Here is a 23,896-nt window from a genome sequence, read left to right on the forward strand (position 1 = left end):
ATGACTAGAAAGTTTTATTTATTTCTGTCCATAATATTTTAGGGAAGACACTGACGAATTGCATCATAGTGAGAGGAGAGTGACAAGCACAATGAGGGATTCAAAACCACCATACATAAGAATTCATTTAAAAAACTAGGGATTGGGGTGGCTAGGTGGCACAGTGAATAGAGCATCGGCTCTGGAGTCAGGAGTACCTGAGTTCAAATCTGGCCTCAGACATTTAATAATTACCTAGCTGTGTGGCCTTGGGCAAGCCACTTAACCCCACTGCCCTGCAAATAAATAAATAAATAAACAACAAACAAACAAACAAATGAATAAATAAACTAGGGATGCTCAGCTTATAGAAGACATAATAGTAGTCTCCATGGATTCTTAGGCTTTTCATAAGGAAAAGAGATTAGATGTATTTTATATGACTTCAATAGGCAAACTAAGATCAATACTGAGAAGTTGAATTTCCTAACAATTAGATCTCTCAAAAATAAAAATGGAATGAGCCATGACTGAAAGTATTCAAACAGTAGTAGGATAGTCATTTGCCAGAGATGTTGCAGAGAGATTCTTACATGGAACAGACAATTGGAGTAGTTGAAATTTTAGATTCCTTTCAGCTCTAGGAGTCAGTTAAACGAGGTGAGACAAAAAATAAGAAGATAGAAATACTCTTCTTGAGCAGCTTATAATCTTGTTTGCATGATGATCTGATACTCTTAGTTTCTCCTAGTACTTTTTACTTGACCAACACCAAACCTCTTCCTTGGGGCAGTAGATGGATCTAGAATCAGGAAGATCTGAGATCCAATCCAGGCTCAGACACTTATTAACTCTATGACCTTATAGGACATATTTGCCTCAGTGTCCTCCTCTGTAAGATAGTAGGGTAAGGAAATGGTAAACCACTCTAGTATCTACCAAGAAAACCCCAAATGGGTCATGAAGAGTTGGACATGACTGAGAAGTAATCAAAACTCTTCCTTGGGTTTGGGGTAAAAGACAAGATGCTATTATTCTGTGTTCTGCAATACATTCATTATTCCTTTAGAGCAAGGATTCTTAACATTTTTACTTCATGGATCCTCTGGCAGTCTCAGAAGCATATTTTTCAGAAACACATTTTTAAAGACAAAGAATAAAATGTATAGGCTCACAAAGGAAACTACTTATGCTGAAATATAATTATCAAAATATTTTTAAAATGAGTTCATAGACCTCAGTTTAATAACTTCTTCTTTAGAAAATGTTCAGAAATTCATATAGTTGAGTGACCATACTAGGGAATAAGGTATTGACAGCCCCTTGGGCTTAGATCCATATCTGGCTTGTGTCTACCTTGTTTTCTGTGCATTGACCAACCAGTTAGGTAGGGATGAAACAGGACCCAAGGACTGCTAAATGGAAGCCTTCACAGGCATTTCCCAGCCCTTAGGGAAACTTTTCAATGTTATCCCTCAGGGAACTGGAATTATTCCTCTGGAATTTGGGTCTTTAAGTTCACAGACTTACTTCTGTATTTGGTATGATGCTCTGATGCTATAACCCCCTCACCCTACTACAATTATGCCTTATGTATTATAGTTCACCCACTTTGTGCCATTTAGAGAGTCTGAATTACTCACAACTAAGCTTACTTCTCAGGGTGCCAGAGAAATACAGGAAAGTAATTACAAATATGCTCTCATTACACATTTCATCCTGGCACAGATAAACCCATTGAGCAGACTTCTTTCTCATAGTCATTTCCAAATTTATTTCCTTTTATCCTTGATTCTACCCCCCAGCTCTGGCAAAACTTCCTGGCTGCTGTTTTTGAGTTCTCCTTTGTAGGCTGACTGATGTAGTGCAAAGAGCATCACCTTCAGAGTTAGAGGTCAGGGTTTAAATCTTTGTTCAGCTACTTTATCTGGCTGTCCTTTGAGAAGTCATTTGATCTCTATGAGTCTCAGCTTCCTCATCAAAAGATGAGGTATTTCAATGTTGTTCAATCATTTTCAGTCATGTCTGACATTTTGTGACCCCATTTGGGTTTTTTTTTGGCAGAAATACCAAAGTGTTTATCATTTTTTTCCTCCAACTCATTTTATAGATCAGGAAACTGAGGCAAATAGGGTTGAAGTGACTTGTCCAGGGTCAATTCAGCTAGTTTCTGAAAACAAGGATTTGTATAGCTAACCCTTAAAGGTTGCCTATAATTTAGAATCTTTAACCTCTGTATCCTGTCCACAAGCTGTTTCTAAAATAGATTTTTTTCCTGATCCTACAGTCCAGGTTGTACAATTATCCAGGAGAAGCCCCTCCCCCTACCCATCCTATAGAAGTATGGCCTGTACTCAGTCTACTTCAAGTTTTTCTGAACAGGGCTTCTATAAAAGCCCTAAGATTTTTCAGGTGAATTTGATGAATTTAATAGTGGCATAATACTTCATGTCTCTATTCCCTTCTTATTCAAAGCTCACCACATAGTGAGCATCACATGAGCATCAATTGTCCTCAAATTTTCAAGCAATCCAAAATTTCTTTTGGTCTTATTACAAATTTAGCATAAAGATTAGCATTTCCTGAACTTCATTTAATTATGATTATTTTGACTCAATACAGATTAAGGTGATAATCTACATGATTTTGAGGGAGAATGTTCTTTTTTGCTCATTGGGGAAGAGGCATGTTCAGTTATATGAAGCTGACTAAATGAAAGCTATCATAGTCAAGTCAATTCAACAAATGTTGCTAAAGCACCCATCATGTACGAAGTGGCGTTAGACTTTAGGGGAAATCAAATACTTTAATGAATTTATGAGTACAAGTCTAACTATATCATTCCCTTATTCAATCAAATGCTTGGCTTTAAAAGTCCTTCCCAATCTGTCCCCTTCCTATCTTTCCACTTGTTTACACTTTATTCTAATAACTTCATGACCCAGCAAAATTGACCTTTTTATTCATTGTCCCCCTCACACAATCTTCAATATCTTGACACTGTGCTTAGAATGCCCTCTCTCCTTATCTTTGCCTCCTTGGATTTCCCAGTTTTATTTAAGATTTAGCTCAAATACCATGTTAAGAAAAAGGCCTTTCCTTCTTTCTTCTGTCCCCCTGCCCCCGCTCCCCCAACTAATGCCTTTCCACTAAGATTATGTCTCATTTATATTGTAATAAAGCTGATATGTACATAGTTGTTTAAATGTCTTCACCTTCATTAGAACATAGTTTTTTGTGCTCAAACAGATATCTGGTAAAGACCTTAACTTAAAAAGGACAAGGTCTCCCACTGCATCTGGGGTCATCACCAAGACCTATATCTTGCCATTGGACTCCAAATGATTCTGGAGGAGAGAGTGAAGCTGAAGACTTTGCATGGCCCTACTTCATTTAAATCCAATTCACTTTCAAGTCAAGATATCATGCTCCTGATATCATTGGTTCTCTTCAGGAATGAAAGACAACAATTTCTTTGAAGGCAAAGACTTTTTTTAAAAATCTCCTTTTATCCTTAATATTTATCACAGTGCCTGAGATATAGTAATTTCTCAATAAATGTTTGTTGATTGACTGATTGACAATATGGGTATTCACACCAATGATGGAGTTCACAAAGCATCCATGGCTGACCATCCTTTCCTGGTTGCATTAGGTTTGGCACAAAGGGTACACCTAATATTCTCAGGGATTTAGTTGAATTCTGTTTGGGCTATCATTCTGTCCATCCATTTCTCTTGCTATTTGACTACATGTTTTCTATAGCTGTTAGATATAAAAAATGCAAAAATCAAACAGTCCCTGTCTCAAGAAGCTAGCATTTTGCTTCTATATGGAATTTTAAAAAACTGTTCTATTGTATAAGAACTTATATTCCAATCCCTTATTAGTATATGAACTTTTAAAATCTTTCTCTTCTAATAGAGTGAGAAATAATCTATGGGGATATATATAATTGATATTTTTTCCAATTGTGAAACCAAAATGACCATTCTAGTATCACATAGTTTATTATTCCCTATTTCCTGAAATAGATGAGCAAGAAGCTAAGAGAAAGATAATTCCAGTAACATCCTATGGTCTCATTAAATTCTTTATGGAGTCAGAACTGGTCATCTTTACACAAAAGGAAAATTTGAGGTGTCCACTTTGATTAGCCTAGATTTAGCCCTGAAATATAAGCTTCCAGCTTTAATTCAAAAAAATTATAATCCCATTGTACATATTTGGAGACACCTTAGACTTCTCTTCTTATATTTCCTCTAAGAGGTCCAATACAATGCTTTCACATGGCAGAGGTTTAAGGACTGTGTGATGATTAATGAAAGATATTAATAATATTGTCCTATTGATATATCTTCCAGTAATATTGGTGTATTCAGATTGTCTCACGATCACTGGACTGCATTCATAATTTGCTTGCATTTTAGGGTTTGTACAAAGAAAAGATGACAGCTTGGTCACTCAGTGATTAAATTCATCACCTTGACTCCATTAATGCAAAACTCTAACCTCTCTCTTTTTGATAGGCTAGTATTTAAATGGGATATGGATTTAGCTCCAAAGAAAGCATTCTCCTCTCTATACCATGCCCCTCCCCCTTCATTTAATTGGCTTCTAATATCATAGGAGTACCAGTTTTTTAGTTTGTTGATCTTTGATTTATTGAATTAATATGAAAAATCTAATACCCCCAAACTGAAAATGGAAATGACACTGAGGGAAATAATCTCTCCATTTGCTGAAAAGCATGAGTGAAATTTCCTAATAATAGGTTGGTCAGGATCTGAATTTAATTCTTAGGAGAAAAAAAAAGTCTGACTCTGATACCTGGCAGCCATGTGGTGTCTTCATTCCAGGGGTGTGCCTTGGGATTCTGGAATTTGTGTCATGACTGTATTCAATCAATCAGTCAACAAGTATTCATTTAAGCATTCCCTACATATACAGTTAATGAATTAGATGCTGGAAGGAACATAAAAGAAGTATAAATCTTGGGTTTTGTCCTACACAATTCAAGTTGACAAATATTTATTAAACTCCTACAATTCAAGATACTGTAGTTGACTCTGAGGATACAAAGATAAAACAAAATCAAAAATATTCTTTACCTTCAAGAAGCTTATATCTTACTGGGGTAGGGAGAGATGATTTTATATATATATATATATATATATATATATATATATATATATATATATATATGTGTATATATATACACATATATATATATATATTATATATATCAACAAGGTAATTTGAGGAAGGAAAATATATTAATATGTGGCATAGTGGATAGAGCATTTGACCTGAAGTCAGGAAGACTTGAGTTCAAATCTATCCTCTGATACTTATGGCTATGTAACCCCAAGCAAGTCACTTAAATTCTGTCTACCTGTTTTTTCTTCTGTAAATGGGGATTATAATAATATCTCTCTCTAAATGTTATGAAGATCAAATGAGAAAACATTTGTAAAGTACTCTGCAAAAGTATATTAATTATATAAATGCTATTTTTTATCATTAATACCACCTATAGAAGGGGGAGGGTATTGTCAAAACAAATAAGTCTTCATCCAGGGGGAAACACCTGAACTGATATTTGAAGGGAGATAAGAATTCTGAGACAGAATTCAAAAGAGGTTGATGTCTCCCTTTCTCCCCATTTCACCAACTCTTGGCAACACCTTCCATTTATTTCCTGCTTTATTAAAATTTCTAATAAAGAGTTCTGAAAAGGCCAAATGCTCTCTATACACTCTTGATCTCATTCCCTTCTGGCTTTTATAAAAGGTTTTTCCTATGCAAATCATTTGCTTTCCATCTTTGCTTATTAATTAGTTTCTTTGATTCTGTCTATAAATTTGTCCACCTTTCTCCCATCTATTTAAAAAAAACCCTCACTCAATCTGATCATCTCCATTAGCAATCATCCTTTTTACCTCCTTCCTTTCTTAGTCAAAGGTCTTGAAAAAACAATTTGTGATTCCACCACTTCTTGTAATCTTGCTTTCTGACCTCATCATTTAACTGAAATGGTTCCTTCCAAAGCCTGGATGGTCAAATCTAGTGTCTACTTCTTTTGACCTCTTTGCAGACTATGATCACCTTTTCCTCCTGAATATGCATTTTCATGACATGCTTCTTTCCTAATTCTCATCCTAACTTTATGATTGCTTCTTTTCAACCTCCTTAAGCTAGATCATCATCTTAGCCCCAGTTGATTCATTTGTTAAGACAAGATAGGAGGACAGCACAATCATTATAGGTAAGAAAGGATGAGGCCTTTCCTTGCTTCAAAGGGAATGGAAAAGAGATATTTTGAGGAGTTTTTAAAAAGAAACAATGATATGGTGACAGACTAGGTACAGGGGATGAAAGAGAAAGAAAAACAAAAGCGTCACCAAATTTTCTATCTTGGGATACTGGAAGAATTGTAGAGGTTCTTAGCCCTTTATCCCAGCTATCCAGCTTCAGCTACAACAGATCCTTCAAGCCATTGTGCTGTGGTGGGAAGGGAACTTGATTGGTAATCAGGAAGCCCTGCCAAATGTGTGGAAAATACATTCTCTAGTCCTGTTTTCTTAGTAGAAAAAGGAAGGTATAGGATTAAAAAATCTTTTAGGTCCCTCCTACTGCTATGATTCTGTGGCCCATAGAACTTTAACTTCATGGAGCTTGTGTATGTCACGACAATTTGTAAATTTATTTCACAGACTATTATTCCTAAATCCATGAAGAGACAATATGAGAGAGAGAGGAAGGGAAATGGTAACTCAATAGAACCTGAAGATTTCAGAGATTTAGAGCTGGGGGAGACTTGACAGGTCATTTAGTCCAATTCTCTCATTTCAAGATGAGGAAATTAAGGTCAGTATCCAAGGATATGTAAATTAAAAAAAAACACAAAATCTGGATTCAAACTCAGGTCCTATGAATCCAAATGTATAATTTTTCAGTGTCTCATGCTTTTTAGAAGGGTTCTAACCAAATTTAAGTCAGTTATTTTCAGGAGTATCATTGTCTCATTGTCTCTGGAAAGAAAGAACACTATTTCCTAACTCATAAGTCTACAATTTAATTCCTAGCAAAACTGCTCTGCAAGGGGAGTCTTGAAAGTTATTGCCAATGGGCTTGCCATTGCCTGGAAATAAAACTAACTCATCTAGACAAGCTTTTCCCACAAAACTAGGAAGTAATGGGTATGAACAACTGGTTATTAAAACACTCCTTTCTCAGTCTTATTCTTAGGTCATTCTGAGATAACACAGAGGAATTTCACTGTCTGACAAAATCCAGAGCACTAGCTTAGGATATTTCAGACTTAAAAGAGAAAAGAGTGATGGTGCAGAGAAGACATTCAGCTGGTGAGTGTACATTCCATAGGAGTGTACATTTCCCACCAAGTACAAGCTAACACAGAAGGCTTTTTTTATGTTATATATGGGCCTCCATATATACTATCACAGATATCTCAGGGTTTATATAGATTGATGAACAGACACATCCAGTTTGTTTCCATTTTTTTTTATGGCTTAGTGAAAGATGAGGCAAAAACTAGCCTGCCATGGTTCCCCATCAGCAAAGTCTGCTTGGATTTTCCCTCCCTTCCCTTCCTGAAAAATTAAATAAATACTTTTCATTTCTAATTCAGTGGAAAACTCATTTAAGTTACACATTGAGCAGAATGTTTGTTTGGTTCAGCAGCCTAGACCACAGATAAATTCTTTGAAGATTTCCCTTATAATTTTAGGAGCTAATACTTCAACAAAAGAAGTGAGATTAGATAATTTTTCCCCCAATTCCCTGCGTTTAATGTTGTAAAACATGTAAAGGCCTGAAAAACTTGTGGCAAGGGGAAAATAAGGAAAAAAGAACAATGTTTTCTTAAATCTGTTAGAGACAAGAATCAGAGTTCATACTGCTAAGTAGGTTGTGAAACAATTTACTCCCTTTACAGCCTTTCTCTTGGCTAATAACTAATCAAAAGAGTAAAAAACAAAATAATTATGTGCCTTCTGTCATTCTCTTCCCCCACAGGCTCTTCTGTTATTTTCATTCAGCAATTTTGATGGAAAGACATCATTTCAGATTACAGGGTCATTTCAGGGACGGGGGGGGGGGGGGTAATTGCTGTACAGGATCAGTTTTCTCCTATAAGAATAAAACTTCCTTATTTTGATTTCCTTCCTCCCTCTCCTTTCAGTACTAATTTGCATCAAGATTTAACTAGTTAGAAGACTGAGGTTGGTTTATTTACTAGAAGATACTGACTTTCAAACTTTAAAGTTATTTGAAAAATCTGAAATGAGAATGAGGGAACCAAAAATATCAAAATGAAGAAATTCCCAAACTTTGACCCTGTATAAGGGTCTTGAGATTTTTTTTTAGTTTTTTTTGCAAGGCAAATTAGGTTAAGTGGCTTGCCCAAGGCCACACAGCTAGGTAATTATTAAGTGGTTGAGATGGGATTTGAACCCAGGTACTCCTGACTCCAGGGCCAGTGCTTTATCCACTGCGCCACCTAGCCGCCCCTGTATAAGGGTCTTATGAGACTCCTAGCTTTTGCTTATTAGGATCCCAAGTAGGAGGTCATATGTAAGTGTAATGGTGGGAGTCAATTGAGTAAATTGATTAAATCACTCCAAACCACTTAAAATTCTTTCGACTCAATCATAAATTTTAGACTAAAGAAAAAATGTTCTTGGTCAACTTAGATGTCTTTGAAAAATCACTGGATAAACTGGAGTGAGGTTGCACAGGAAATCCATTTCTACTGGTTGGAGATTGTGTTCAGGTCTTGTGGGGTTCATAAAAAATAGAGTTAGGCTGAAATTGAGGATTTAGCTCAGTGTTGTAAGCCTTCAAATAAGCCCACTAGAAGGAATCACTTGGGGAGAAGAAAGTGCCTCCATCTTGGCTTGCTTTTCCCTCCTTTCAGAGGGTCAGGGGATTTGGATTTTTTTCATTAGCATCTTAACAGTGTTCTCTTGACAATAGGATTAGTGGCAAAATCTGCACTGGGAAAGAGATATTGGCCATAATGACTAGAAGCAGAACTAAAAATTTGCAAGCCTACTGGAAGAAAAACCTCACCTTATATAGAAGGGAACATATTGGGAGCTGTGAATTATCTCTTGATGAATCTGGTTGGAATCTTTTGTATTAATTATTATTATTCTGCTCATATCTATTATATCTAGTAGCTAGGTGGTATAATGAATAGACTACTGGACCTTCAGTCAGGAAATACCTTTTCTTGAATTTAAAGTTGGCTCCAAACATTTATTACTTGTGTGACCCTGGGCAAGTCATTTAACCCAGGGTTTTTTTCTGGGTTTTCCCTCTGTTTCCTCATCTGTAAAATGAGTTATAAAAGGAAATGGCAGATTACCCTAGTAGCTTTGCCAAGGAAACATTAAAAGGAGACATGAAGATCTGAAAGTTAAATAACAACAATTTATATAGAAATAATATCTCTATAGAGATATAAAATGTACATAAAATTTATGTAATATAATATACTGTATTATATCTACATAGTCAATGCAATATATGTCGTATATTATTATATTTTGATATATTTACTATATCTCTAGAAAATAACCCTCTTCCATGAGCTAATTAAGTCTGGTTGACTTTTGATATAAGTTTAAAATCAGTGAGGAGGGAATTATAATAGTAGGGGTTTATATCAGAACATTTAAAAATACACTACTACATCCTCAAATGGAACAAGAACCAGCGGCAACAGAGGCTCCCAAAGCCTGTACTTTATCAGACTGATAGGAATGTTCTAGCATGGATCATTCATCTAGAAACACCACTGGTGGACCCTGTAGCTTGACTAAATGGTACTACCCATTTTAAAGTGCTTATTTGCCATTCCATTCTAGCAAAGAAGGGCAATAGTAATAATTGCTAAGGCTTGACTATTCTATGAAGCAGACAGAACAAATTCCTTTGATTCTTGGACACTCTGCAAGATTTGCAGCAATAACAAGTAACTCCTGTTTCCTTCCTCATTCCTCAAAGGTACAGAAAGAGTAGACTATTCCACAGGTCATTGGTGAAACGGCTAGTTGTCCTTTGGGATAGTATGAGGTTTGCAGCTGCATTGATGTTGCAACTGAGCATGAATTACCATTTTAGGGTTCTCAGATTCCTCCCTCTAGGGCCAATTCTTGAAATGCACTTGTATATGATCAATATTTACAAAGCATAGGGGCCAAAATATTTCCAAATGGGTCTTTCTCATAAACAAAGCCAAGAGCACAAGACACACTGTTCTTGAAGATGTACAATCACCGTGCAGCTGGCATCACAGCATGGTACACACCAACGATGAAGGTAGCCTGATATCCCTCTTCCTTTATTGTCATATATTCATCTTCATCATGTCCCCTGCAGGTTCTGCATCTGTTCACTTCATTTGTAACATACCTGAAAGCTTTAGTGATTAATGAGGTCTCTCTTTTCTTCCCTCTGCAATCCATTCTCCAAATGCTAGCTTGACCATGTCTCTATTGAAGAAGTTCTAGTGGTTCCCTCAGTGCCTCAAAATTCATATACAAACTTCTCTGGAATTTTAACTTTTCATAATTTGTCTCCAATCTCCCTCCATTTTACCCCAGGCTTATAACACACAACTCCCCTCTATATACTACAAATTCCAGCCAAACAGGTCTATTTCTTGTTCTTCACACACACACACACACACACACACACACACACACACACACACACACAAACACACACACACACACACACACACACACACAAACAGAAGTGTGTTGGTAAATGTTTAACAACTACTCTCTGAAAGAAAAAGTATACTTGACACCCTTTTAACTTTATTCTGAATTATTAACATATTCTATGATCTTTTTAAAATCTAAGCCAGAGTTGTTCCCGAGACAGTATTAGGCCAAATTATTCCCAAGTGCACCAAAACAGATTAAAATGTGATAGGAAAATATTTAACAAAATAAGAAAAAATATAAAAAATCTCAATCATGTTAATATAGGCATATCTCAGAGATGCAGACATATCTCAGAGTTCACTGTAAAAAGCAAATAGTCACTGGCATTTTCTGGCTTCCCAGTACCTATAAAAGTTATGTTTATACCACAATGTTATATTCTATATATTTCCTGCAACAATTATCTCTTTATTGTAAGGCTACTAATTTCCCTAACTTTAGTACTGCTGTGTCTCAGGGAATAGGGATGCCAAGGAGACGGAGAAAAATGGGGATTGATGGTTGGTGGAGTAGTCAGATATTTTTTAAGTTAACTGTCTCATATGCATCAGTTCATGATGCCCCAAAACAATTACAATAAAAACATCAATATCACTGATTGCAAGAATTACCAAAATGTGACATGTGTGAGCACATGACATAGATTTACCACAAACCTTCAATTTAAAAAAAATAAAACATCTATAAAGTTCAGTGAAGAGCAATAAAACAAGGTCTGTCTGTATATGGTTTTCTAAGTCAATATGTGGCCGCAGGGATCTTTGTGAATGGTTTAGTGGTTTCATTTCTATTTTAGTTTGACACTTTATTTAGACAATGAAAAAATAATTTGTAATGTTTGCCAATGAAAATTTAAAAATCAACTTTAGCAATTTGGTTAGAATTGGCTCCAGCACACTCCTTCTCATTCATGATCTTACTCAGTGACTTTCCACAGATGGTTCTTTTTATTTTGAATGAACCCTCTCCTTCCTTCTGCTTCTTAGAGTCTTTGGTTTCCTTCACACTAAAGAGTGCCCTCTTTTAGAAGGTTATCCATCTAATTGATAGTACCTTCCCCCATCCTTGGAAATTACATTGTATTTATTTTGTATTCAGTTGTTTATGATACATAATTTCCTTCTCCAACTCCAGAAGAAAGTCAGAGCAAATGAGATTTGTGCAAAGGATTTTGCAAAACTTTAAAGACTTGTGTATGTGAACTGCCATGATGATAATAATAAAGGTAGATGATGATGATGGTGATGATGATGATGATGTAATGATAATGTCTGTTCCTTCCTTGCTCCTGAGCTATAGTGGCTACTCAATAAATGCTTGTTGAATATATAATAGTGATGATAAAGAAACAAGAACTTAGTTGTTGGGGGAGTAGAACATGCATTTCCAATGCTATATTCTCCATTGTTTTGAACTGTGTCAAAGACTTAATATGTACTCTCCTCTCTTCCTGTACCTTTGGTTTATGTCCTCTACAGAGGGAAATTGCTACTTTTCCCCCTTTGGATTCACATATTTGGTTTACATTTAACTGACTTGTTCTTCTTTTCATGTAAAATACTTTGCAAGACTTTTTGTGTATGCCTCTTTTTCTTGACCTAAAATGAGAGCTCTTGGGGATAGGAACAGCTTTGCATATTGTTTTCTATTGCCCTCTATAATGGGTGCTGAGACTACTCTTGCATCTGTCTTAAAAATCCAGTAACTGAAATGCTTTTTTGTTACCACATGAGCCCTTAAGCTACAAAAAAATAAACTCAAAAATAAAAAAGGTCAAGAACTTCTCTAAGGAAAATCATTTTTTTCTGAATGAAACTGACATGTTGCCCTCAAGTCAACAGCTTGTAGTTTAATTAAAGTAAATTTGGGGCTGGCTAGGTGGTGCAGGGGGCAGCTAGGTGGCGCAGTGGTTAGAGCACTGGCCCTGGAGTCAGGAGGACCTGAGTTCAAATTTGACCTCAGACACTTAATAATTACTTAGCTGTGTGGCCTTGGGCAAGCCACTTAACCCCATTGCCTTGCAAAAACCTAAAGAAAAAAATTAAATTTGGTAAATTTTTTACTAAGAAATCACAGGATAATATACTAGGTGCTGGTGATACAAAGAAAAAAAGAAAAAAACAGTTTCTGATCTCAAGGAGTTGATCTTCATCTGAGAGGATATGACATGTATACCTATATAGATAAACAAAATGTAAACTTTGAAGAGTATTAATAAGGGAGTGGGATTAACAAGATTTTTTTTGTAGGATGTGACAAATAGAATTGAAGTAATATAAGAATTACTTGAGGTAGAGAGGGAAGAGGGGAAATATATTCAGGCTAAAGGGAAGTTTCATGTAAATGCACAAGGGTAGATGGCAGATGGAATATTGAATTTCAGGAATAGGTAGCTGAACTGTTTGGCAGAACTCTAGAGTATATGACATGTAAATGTAAGATAAATCTGGAAATGTAGTTGAGTCCAACTGGAGGATCTTAAATACAAGTTGAAGAATTTGTATTTTATCTGAAAGGCTTTTGGGAACTACTAAAGATGAAAGCACAGAGAAGGACTTCTAGCTCTAAATGACATGAGTTATTGATCTCAGGAGGAAAATAGGTGAATAACTCAATTAACACAGGTAATTAGAGACAAAAATATAGTAGATTCACATTGTTACTAGCTGGCAAAGTTCAGCAGGTGTCATATGTAGCATCAGTATGAGTTGGATGTTTGAAAATGTTTGTTTATTAAATTTAATGAGTATGATGAACAACTCATTTGGTTGTGCTGTTAGTGTCTTTGGGCTCTATACCCTTCTAATGATTTCTAGTAGCAAGACATATTCTTCTTTTTAAGGAATGATGTTAGTTATTCTCACTTTGGGGATTATTGGACAGTACAGATTCTGTTTCCAAAATTTTTATTTCTACCTTAACTTTTGAGGGACAGCAACTTCCAGTACTATAACCTTATGCTTTGTTTAATGGAGTCTTTCCCATTATTTCCATTTGTTTAACCGAATAATCTTGGATATTGGACATTAGTGGTCCACTTACTAAATATAAAAAGGATTTTGAGCTCTTACATTGAAATAGTAAATTGATACTCCGACTCTAGTATGACCTTTGTATTATATTTATGCTATGTATGGGGAAAAGTGAATCATATAAGCACACACCTCCCATGTTATCACTCAACTTATATGACTAACATAATAGAAAGTATTTATAGTGCTTTAAATCATTACAAATATTTTACATATATAATCCTCACAACAACACTCTGGGCCAAGTTATTATTATCTCTGTTTTTCAGATAAAGAAACTGAGATACATAGAGATTAAGAGACTAGCCTAGGATTATCTAGCTGATAAGAGTCCTAGGTAACATTTGAATTCAGGTCTTTATGATTTTTAAGTCCAGTACTCTATCCCCTGAGACATCTATCGATCTCTAGACTTCTACATTTGGTTCATGCTTTATTTGTAATCTTGTTTACTTGGTATCATCTGTCACTCAAAGCAATTCAAGTAGATTCCACTTAATTTTGCATTCATTGTTAGGTACTTATTATGTATTTGACATTATTCTAAGCCTTGGACATGCAAAAAAGAAAAATGACACAGTCCAAGTACCTTATAATGTAGCAAGAGGAATGAAACAACACACACATATAATTGTAATATAAGATATATATATATATATGTATATATATATATATATATATATATTTATATATGTATTCATTGGAGGAAGTGGCATCTGAGGTGCTCCTTGAAGGAAGAATAGGATTTCATCTCAACAAAATTCAGTGGAAGTCCATTTCCAAGAGGGGAAAAGCTAGATTTGTACAAGAGACCCTCAAAGGAGATTATTGAGAGAAGATATGATCTTGTAATATTTTAGCTTGACTTAGACCCCTGCTTATTATTCCTATTCCATACCCATATCTTAATGCCCACCTGAGTATTCCATGTCAATCTGTTCATAGCTTCATGTTAAAGACATATGCTAGACAGGATTATTTGTTTTTGAATCTTCATGTCATTACTTCTTGCAGAGTATAATCATTTTGGGGGGATGGAATAGGCATTCCAAAGGGAGAGAGAATTCCTAGCAGAATCTATAGGACTCCAATTTGTTTGGGTCTTTTGGGAAGGCAATACTGGGTGGAGGAGAGAAAGACTGAGAAGGATATGCTAAAGATGAATCAGTGGGGGAAAAGCTATGTTTGCAGTTGGATGACCTGAATTAGACCTGGCTCTGCAACTTACAATTTGTATGATCTTAGGTATCTATCTATAAAAGAAGGGGATTAGACTAAATGGCCTCTAAGGTCTCTTCTAATTGTTAGATGATGATTCTGTGACCCTGAAGTTTCTTTGATCATCTCAGATGGGATCTAATAGTTGTTTTATTGTTAATGTTGTTCAGTCATTATAGTCCTGTCTGACCCTTTGTGACTTCACTTAGGGTTTTCTTGGCAAAAATATTAGAGTGGTCTTCTATTTCCTTCTTCAGCTCATTTTGTAGAAGAGGAAACTGAAGCAAACAGGGATAAGTGACATGCCCAGGGTCACACAGCTAGGAATGATCTGAGGCTTTATTTGAACTCAGATCTTCTTGACTCCAGATCTGGCACTCTATCCGTGACAACTCATAGCTGCCCAACTTTAATATAACAGGGAATTATTTGTGAGAAGCAGTGAATGTAGAAAGATCACCTCAAAACCAGGAAGATCTAGATATAAGTCCTTTCTGTGACACATGCTGACTGTGTGATTCTGAGTAAGTCATAACTTCTTAGTGCCCTAGGCAGTTCTCTAAGACTTTATGTCAATAATAGTGAACTTAAATAATGCTTTTGTGTCCAGGCACTAAAAATTGTGCCTAGCCCTGTGCTTTTATCCCCATAACAACCTGAGGAAGTAAATGCCATGATTCTCCCCCTTTTATGGATGAGGAAACTGAATCAAAGAAGTTAATGACTTCTTTGAGGGTCATACAGCTTGTAAGTGTCTGAGATTGGATTAGAATTTATCTTCCTGACTCTAGGCTCAGTGTTCCATTTATCCACAGAGAAGGTTCCAACTTGTACTCATAGGGCAGATTTCTTGACCTACAAAATCTATATACCAATGAAATCAGAGGTCTAAAATCCTTGTGTTGCTATTTCTAACCTTATCAGGAATCTAATGTGTAACCTTTCACAAGAGAACCTCTAGGAAGAATTTTACCCCAAAAAATAAACACTCACAAACTCAACTGGGATGTTGCAAAGCACTTTAGTCCTGGAATTTCACACTGACCATTTCTCAGGGAAGTGTGCTTAGAGTTGCTTAACTTCTCCACTCCCTCTTGGCCACATTTACAAAATTCAGTTTCAGGCTGCTCTGTATGCATTTGATGTTCTTCATCTCCGGAAGACCTTCAAATATCACCTTCTCCCTTGAATTGCCCTGCTTTTTGTTTATTCATTTGTTTAAACAGTATTGTTCTGAAAGCTTTTAGTACTACAAGCACAGCTAGGAACTCTACCTTGGTTCTTGCCCCTTCTTATCAACAGTTCAACAAGCTTCTATAGAGCACTGAATAGAATGCCCCATAATCTGAATTTGTCTAGCTGTTAGATGGTGAGGATAGTTCAAGCTTAGAAGGTTCAGTTCTTTGAGTCTTCTTCAGGCACCCCCATTGGCATGGTTTCTTAAGCAAGACATCATTTATTTTTTAAAAATAGATTTTTACTGAAAATCTTTTGTTTTAACATCATCAAAATTCTATAATGAAGAAAGAAGAAGAAAAAAGTTCATCAAAACTAATCAACATATCAAAAATGTATGACAAATTCAGAATTCCATGTCCATGAATCCACAATTCTACACAGGAGCAAGGAAAGATCATATCCTCTCTCAATAATCTCCTTTGAGGGTCTCTTGTATAAATCTAAATTACAGTTTATGTTTTATATGATTTCATTTGATTATTATATAATTTCTTTTATTCTCAATAACTCCAGTAAAAAGAACCTCCAGTCAGAGGTAATAGACCTTCAATAGTAACTTTAAAATAAATGATTTACTTCAAGAACAGGCTCATAAACACATCTGTCCTCCCATGGGAGCTTATTACAAACATTTCAGCAAGATGAAGGAATATTTTTCAAAGTAGGTATGAAACAGTGTTATTTAATTTCATTTTTATTCAAGATGCTCTCTCCCTTTTAGGGAAAAATGAGGAAAAGATGAAAGAGAAGGCTAAGGGAAGATTGAATGAAAGATATAGGAAACAAAATTTCAAAATCAAATGGAATATGTGTAATCCTATATATATTAATTTTGGAGGAGTGTTGTGTTACAATGTAAAGAAGAGTAAATTAAAAGTCAAGAGGCTTGAGCATTAGTTCTAAGACTGCTAGTGATTGCTGGAATCTTATTTATCTTAATTTAGTGCTTTATTAGCAAAGAAAATGATAAGCAGCATAGCTTTTCCTTGTTGAAGGAAGGATCAAGGGAGGTGGGAGACTTGGAGCACCATGGGTAGATACCTGGGATGGGTCAATGGTCAGTCAATTTCAAGGAAATAGTGTTGTTGCCTATTGCTAACCCAAATATGAAAATAATCATGAACTGTTGGATCCTTGTCTGATTCACTGACCCCCATAAGGAGTGATCTGCCAGAACAGAACTTGTATTACATTGGGACCTGATGAATTTGTCCCCTCTCATTACTTTCTTCCTTTGCCCCAGTCATTGCCTGGTAAACTGGCATCAAGTCTCTTGCTCTCTAAATTTTGTTTAGTTATCATCTGTACTTTTTAAATGAGTTTGTCTCTATATGGTTGATTTAATGCATTTTGCATGAGTATTTGCTATAACCAATTAGTTTATCCTATAGGGAAAGGTGAAGTAGAACTCCTAATAATAGCCCTTGACCTGGTAGTAAGCCTATATTGAAAATCCCTCTCTGGAGACACAAAGAGAAATTTCAATAGAATCATAGAATCTCATGTCATCCTATGGAAGTTTTTGCCTCAATTTCCTTACCTCTAAAATGAGTGGGTTGCACTTGATGAGTTTTGAAATGCCTTCCTACTCTATATCCCTGACTCCAGGATCCCAGTCTAATCTTAGACCAACACAACACAACTTCTACAAAGTCCTTGAAAATTGGTTATATGGTTTTCACCTGAAGCTCATCATTGAGGGCAAATTCTCTCTTTCTGTGCATTCCACTTGTGTACAGCTTTAAATAGGAAATTTTTTGTCACAGGAAATCTGAGTTTCTATGTCCCCATAAATGGCTTTAGTTCTTCCCTCTGAAGAGAGGACAAATAAGTCTAATCCTTCTTCCATAAGATAACCCTCCAAATAAATGAAGACAAACTTCCCTTATCTAAGGCAAACATGCACATTTCCTTCTATAGATCATTACATAACATGACTTTGACTTCTCTCATCAACTTGGATATACTCCTCTGGAAATGCTACATTATGACATTACCAACCTATAGTATGGTGTACAGAACTGAACACAAAACTCTTCATGTTGTCTAACCAAAGCACAATGTAGTCACACTATCAATTCTGGTTGCTCCTCTCTCCATGTGTGCTCCTTTATTATATAGTACATTTATATATATATAGTACATTTATATATATATAGTACATTTATATATATAGTACATTTAAGTTTGAGGTTTAGGGTAATTCTGATCACCACTTCCATCTCACTCAATAATGACTCCCTCTTTCCTGCCTCACATGATACTTTGTGCCTCTCTAATGCATTGATCATATGTACATGTGTGTTTTTGTGTATATGTCTGATTCCCTTCCAAAACAAAAGTACATAAGGTCACAGATAGTGTTATTTCTTTTTATAATTTTATTTTTTATTATTTTTTAAAATTTTGGAATAAGACAAATATTTCCATAATAAAAAGAAGATTGTACATGAAACTGCAAATCTATTATGTACAATTTGCTATTCCTTTTAAATATATAATAGTTATCTTTTACCCCTTTTTTCCTTCCCTCCCTCTCCCCATGCTAGAGATAGTGACCATTAGTCACAAATATGTATGTGATATACACACATAAACCCATATACAAATATGTAAAGTCTTTCTACACATACTTTTATTTATCATTTTGTCCTCTGGATGCAGATAGCATCTTCCTTCCAGTCCTTTGTCACTAATTTGAGTATTTATTGTAGTAAAAATATCTTATTTGCTTAAAGTTTTTCTTAAAACAATACTGTTGGGGGAAGTTGGTGGTTCAGTGAATAGAACACCGGCCCCGGAGTCAGGAGGTCCTGAGTTCAAATCCAACCTCAGACACTTACTAATTACCTAGTTATGTGACCTTGGGCAAGTCACTTAACCCCATTGCCATGTAAAAAAAAGAAAAAACTATTTCTGTATAAAACATTATCTTGGTTCTACTCACTTTTCTCTTCATTATTTCATGCAAGTCTTTCCATGTAATTCTTTTTAAAAAAATTTATTTTTAAGGCAATGAGGTTAAGTGACTTGCTCAAGGTCACACAGTTAGGTATTATTAAATGTCTGAGGCAGGATTTGAACTCAGGTCCTTCTGACTCTGGGGCTGGTGCTTTACCAACTACATCACCTAGTGCCCCCTCCATGTATTTCTAAGATCATTAAGTTCATCGTTTCTTATAGCACAGTAGTATTCCATCTCAATCGCATATCACTGAATTAGGAAAAAATAATATTTGAAAAAACAAAAAATCAAAGGAATTAAAAAAACATTCAAAGGAAAGAGATTTAGCAGTACCAGATCTTAAACCATATCATAAGTAAGTCAGTAATTATCAAAACTACTTGGCACTGGCTAAGAAAGAGAAAGGCAGATCAATGAAATAGAGTAGACATACAATTTAAGTGGCAAATAAATATAATAACCTTTATTTTGACAAGCATAAAGACTTAAGATTTGGGAATAAGAATTCATTATTTGGTAAAAAATTGTTGAGAAAACTGGAAAGCAGTATGGAAGAAAGTGAGCATAGACCAATGTCTTATACTACCAAGATAAGAACAAATGGATACATGACCTAGATATGGCAATATTACAATAAAATTTAAAGAACATGGATTATATTACTTATTACACTTATGGACAGATGAACAATTTATGAATAAAGATATAAAATAGTAGAGGGAGGTATAAAATGGATAATTTGGATTTTATTAAAAATTTAAAAGTTTTGGTATAAATAAAACAAATGCATCCAAGATCAGAAGAAAAACAGAAAATTGTAAAAAAGAGTTATGGAGTTTCTCAAATAAAGGTTTCATAACTCAAATATATAAAGAACTTTAAAAATTTGTAAGAGTACAAGTCATTCCCCAGTTGATAAATGGTAAAAGGATATGAATAGATAGTTTTCACATGAATTAAAAACATTATAATTATATGAAAAAATGCTCCAAATCATTATAATCATTATTGACAGAGATATGAAAATTTAAAAAAACGCTAAGATGGTGTTATTTCTAAATTTTATGTCTCACTAGCACATCATACAGTATACTGCTAATAGTTGATGTTTGATAAATATTTCCTTAATTCATTCGAGGTATGAGACTTTTCTGGGTCTCCTCTTTTATAAAAAAGAAAACGAAAAAAGTGTTTATATGGAACCTACTATATTCCAAGAACTATGCTGAGTTTTTTATAAATATTTCCTTATTTGAGGGGCAGCTAGGTAGTGCAGTGGTTAGAGCACTGGCCCTGGAGTCAGGAGGACCTGAGTTGAAATCTGACCCCAGACACTTAATAATTATTTAGCTGTGTTACCTTGGGTAAGCCACTTAACCCCATTGCCTTGCAAAAACAAAAAACAAAAACAAAATTCTTATTTGAGTCTCATAATAATCCTAGGATATAGGTATTATATTATCCTCATTTTGCAGTTGAGGAAATTGAGATAAACAGAGGGTCACTAATAAGTGTCTGAGAATTAGTTTAAACTCATCTTTCTTTCTTCAAACACAGTGCTCCATGCATTATACCAAAGCTGACCCAAAACTAAATGATTTCTAAGATCCCTTTCAACTCTAATGTTCTCTGACCTAGCATCCACAAAAAAAAAAAATCTGGGCAACTTCAATAGGGTCTGCATTAACAAGGCTAGAGGTTCATTCTCTGAGTGTTTATAATTCCAGAGCTTGTATCACCTTGGGATGGTTTGATGAGGCATTCACACCCTGGGGAGGCAACCAGTCTCAAAGAACAGAGATTGTCCCAGATAAGCAACAGAAGGACCAGAGGGCAGCTTTCTTCCAATAAGGTGATAGGCTAGTCTTCCACAAAAGAAATTATAGAAAATTGCATTCACATTCAGTGCAATGCTCCCTGAATGAAATCAGATAGTTTTTCACTCTCATTTCCATGCCTTCTTTATAAGTCAAGAAAAAAAAAGGGGAAGGAAAATTCAAACTACCTAAGACCTGTTCTGCTGTCTCTGTACTCTGTTTAATGGAACTAAGGTGTTCCCTAAAAATTTATTTTTATATACATTGTATTTACAGATGTGGAAACAGAATTAAGTTAAAAATAACTCTTCACAATGGTGCAATCACATCAGTCTTAGTCTAAGACTTAGACTTTTCAGTCTCATCATTCTGGGGGGTGGGTGGAAGAAAGGGTTCTTTCTGGCCAATACAAGTAAGTAACCCCAGCTTTCCTTCCTAAATATTTCCCCTTTTGCTTGACTTCATTCTAAAACTATGGAAATTACAAGAAAAGAGAGATGCATATGAACATGGTCATCATCAGTTCTGGAGACCAACCTTCTTTACTTCTGAGTGTTTAGTGGAGAGAATTTTGCTCCTGCCGGGCTCACAGAGCCTAGGTTGCTCATGAACTGGTCAGGGCTAAGAGACCACAATACAGTCCTCAGGTAAATCAATACCTCACTTACAAGATGTGCCTTAATATAGCTCAAGAGAGCAGAAGTATAATTTCCAGAGTAGATTTAGGAATTAACTGTCACAAAAGCAGGGGAGGCAATCTGGTTCCTAGAGTGGAATCCTTGGTTAGAAGTCTGGGGAACTGGTTCTGGTCTTGCCTGACTAATATTTCCCTGGGTGACCCTGGACAAGTTTCTTCCTGCCTTCCTTCCTGTGCCTTACTTTCCCAAACTAATTAATTGGTGATAGCTCATGACTCAAAAACAATGAATAAATACATGACTTTAAAAGACAGGAAAACAACTATGAGCAGGTAAGTGAATGTTTTGGTCTAGGGGATAAATGTGGTTTTAGATTGTTTGGAGCTTACAGGAAAAGAGAAAATTAATAATAATGTGGATAGCTCAAGAGGTGACATAAGTAGCTGACTATCACCTGGGCAATGGAGACAGCTTCATTGGAGAAAAGATAAAAAATAAATCATATTATTTCTTATGCTTTCTATTTTCCAAACTACCAAAGTATCTTGTCTTTTCTATCTAATCCTTTCTTATACCAGGGGAAAAATTGCACTGACACTACTCTCCTTTCAGAGTCAGACTATCCCAAAGTTGCCAACCACAACTAGCAGTCCTACCTAAGCAATAAGTAATTAGAGGGAACTAAAAGAAAATAAAATTAGGAGGACATTGTGCCTTTTTCAAAAGAAGTACAAGATTTCCTGAATACCCTTGGATTAGTTGTCCCATACCCTGGTGAATACGTCTGGCATTATTTTGATTAGGACAAATCTCTGGCTTTTAGGCTGCATTGTTATGACTTCTAATCTCTCAATATAATTTGTCTCAATCATGAAAAACTGGCCTGCACAGCAACATCTGATAGTCACAGATTTTTCATTTCTTCTAGAGCAAGGACATCACAGCTGTAGTATAACAGGATTCACCTAATCCCCATTGCCTTCCACAAGCCAGCACCAAATGACAATCAGAATAAAGACGCAATTGGCATCTGCTGGGGTAGTCCTCATGCAACTCCCCCACTTGAAAGGACTTGTCCCCTCTGTACAGACCCATTTTCCAAATTACAGAGCTAATTTGAACCTCTTTCAATCCATTGATTACCCTGAGTTCATAAAGAAAACCTAGCCTTTCCAAATCATTTCTACCTGAGTTTAAAATGACCACAGATCTCCATGACTATTTCATTGTGGAAAGTTATTTAGAAGAAATGAGTCTTTTTACCAGAAATGGAGTTTGGCAGGGAGGGAGCTCTTATTATAAAGGCAGCAGCAGACCCTGCTGCATGTTAAACATAGTCACAAAACAACCAAGATTTTCTGAGAATGAGCTCAGATCACACCCACCAACTATTTCAAAGTTCAAGCTATGTGACAAAGTGCTGCTTACTTACCTTGTAAAGTTCAGGTCCAAAGAAGTCTTTGCCTTTTCAAACAGGGCATCAAATATCCAGGTTTTGTTTTCTTACATTAAAAAAAAAACTCTCATCTGTCATAGGCACACAAACTCCCTTGGAGGACCCACCCCCTCTTTTCTAAACACCAATGAGGAGACTAGGGGATCACATGTGGGAAGCTGCCTCCCTGGAAGTCTGTCACAGGAAGCATATGCTCTTTGTGACTGAGGTGCCAAATTAACCTTGGCGTGAGCCAGACAAAGCACCTCATTGTAGAGGTCCCTGGAATCTATTGGAAAAGAAAAAAAAAGCCTCCAGCCAATCCACAGTTTTCCTGCTTTTGGCAAGATGGGACTGTCTGTCCTTCATTCATTTTAGAAAGTGGAAATCTGTTAATTAGCTTCCTGATGAACCAGTGTGACCATTTACAGGGATTCAGAAGTAGAGCCCCACCTGTTGAGATGATTAAGAGAGGCAGAGTAGTGCAATGGGAAGAATACCTGGCTCAGAGAGAGAGAGAGAGAGAGAGAGAGAGAGAGAGAGAGAGAGAGAGAGAGAGGAACTGGATTCAAATACAGCTTCTGATGTTTACTATGTTTGTGACGAGGCAAGTTGCTCGAGCTCTGTAGGCTCCCCTGTTATCTCCCTTATAAATGAGGGTGTAAGACTTGATCTCTGAAGTCCTTTCCAATTCTGGATCTATGACTCTATAACATTAACTCTGTTCCTGGGTTCCTTAATTGTAAAATTGAAGGGGTTGGATTAGATGACCTCAGATTCTTTCTCTCTCGTGGTTTTTGTTTATATTGT

General features: G+C 35.8%; 1 protein-coding gene across 5 annotated transcripts in view; it reads right to left on the reverse strand.

Moving 5' to 3' along the window:
- LOC141507910 (uncharacterized) overlaps nucleotides 1-23,683 on the reverse strand; it is a 244,758-nt gene extending 221,075 nt beyond the window's left edge. For all 5 annotated transcript variants that reach the window (XM_074216045.1, XM_074216042.1, XM_074216044.1 and 2 more), the window contains exon 1: nucleotides 23,084-23,683. The gene's annotated coding sequence lies outside the window, so the exon portion shown is untranslated. The remainder of the gene's footprint in view (nucleotides 1-23,083) is intronic.
- Between the last annotated feature and the right edge of the window lie 213 nt (nucleotides 23,684-23,896).

Source organism: Macrotis lagotis, chromosome 1, assembly GCF_037893015.1.
Source record: "Macrotis lagotis isolate mMagLag1 chromosome 1, bilby.v1.9.chrom.fasta, whole genome shotgun sequence".
NCBI classification, from domain to species: Eukaryota; Metazoa; Chordata; class Mammalia; order Peramelemorphia; family Peramelidae; genus Macrotis; species Macrotis lagotis.